The sequence below is a fragment of the Octopus bimaculoides genome, chromosome 18, assembly GCF_001194135.2.
Source record: "Octopus bimaculoides isolate UCB-OBI-ISO-001 chromosome 18, ASM119413v2, whole genome shotgun sequence".
In the NCBI taxonomy this organism is placed as follows: Eukaryota; Metazoa; Mollusca; class Cephalopoda; order Octopoda; family Octopodidae; genus Octopus; species Octopus bimaculoides.
The window spans coordinates 49,391,253-49,392,211 of NC_068998.1; the positions used below are offsets into that span (position 1 = coordinate 49,391,253).

Here is a 959-nt window from a genome sequence, read left to right on the forward strand (position 1 = left end):
ATATATATATATATATATATATATATATAAGTGTGTATGTATCTATATAACTTAAAGTTTAATGCTATTGTCCAGCTTTCTTTCTTGTGCATTGCCATAATGAATTTGCTCAGGAAAACATTCTGCATTATTAAAGGTCGAAAGGGAGTTGTAATGGGAGTCGGTCTACAGTCCAAACACATACCCACTCAGCGACTATCATCAGCATGTGAGAATGATGCACGGTCTCAAGAAGTTCAGCTATTTATCTAAATAATAAGATTGCAAGTGTTGGCGTCAGATTATTCCTGGGGGACTAACATTTTAAGTAAATATGGTTGAACAGATGATAAAAGAGAGCATCGTCAAGAAGTCAGAATAAAATATGTGATGACAATTATTTAAAGATAATGCAAATGTAGGCGCTGGAAAGGAGCAACGGGAAACAAGTAAAGAAAGAATAGAAATAAATAAAAATAGCGGCATTTTAGATTATTTATAATGTCGCATTCACACACACAGAGCTCAATATATAAAATAAAGCCAGACATGCACACATGACCAAAATATAAATATGAATATGAAAACATGCGCACACGCACACACACACACATTATATATATATAAATGCTGAGTCATAAACACACAGTCAAAAAACACGTTAATATAAACACATTCATTCATACTAAACATAAACGAACACATAAAAACGTATTACAAAGCACATCGGTATATGTATATATTAGGGCGATGAGCTAGAAGCGGTAGCACGCAAGGCAAAATGATTAGCGGTATTTCGTGTCACCAAATTTCTCTGACGTTCGATGAATTAAGTATCACATGTCTACAGAGGTAGGTCTAATTCAATGTCTTCCTCCCCAATGATTTCGGGGTTCGTGCCTAGAGTAGAAAAAAGTATATGTATACATTTACACAGATACGTGTGCATATATATATACATATATATATATATATATATA

General features: G+C 33.3%; 1 protein-coding gene across 6 annotated transcripts in view; it reads left to right on the plus strand.

Moving 5' to 3' along the window:
* Positions 1-959, plus strand: part of LOC128249821 (uncharacterized) — a 20,744-nt gene that overhangs the window by 11,317 nt on the left and 8,468 nt on the right. Inside the window, exon 1 of one of the 6 annotated variants that reach the window (XR_008265947.1) lies at positions 638-831. The exons of the other annotated variants lie outside the window; for them this stretch is intronic. The gene's annotated coding sequence lies outside the window, so the exon portion shown is untranslated. Of the gene's footprint in view, positions 1-637; positions 832-959 lie in introns of those variants that run through there. 6 annotated transcript variants of the gene reach the window in all.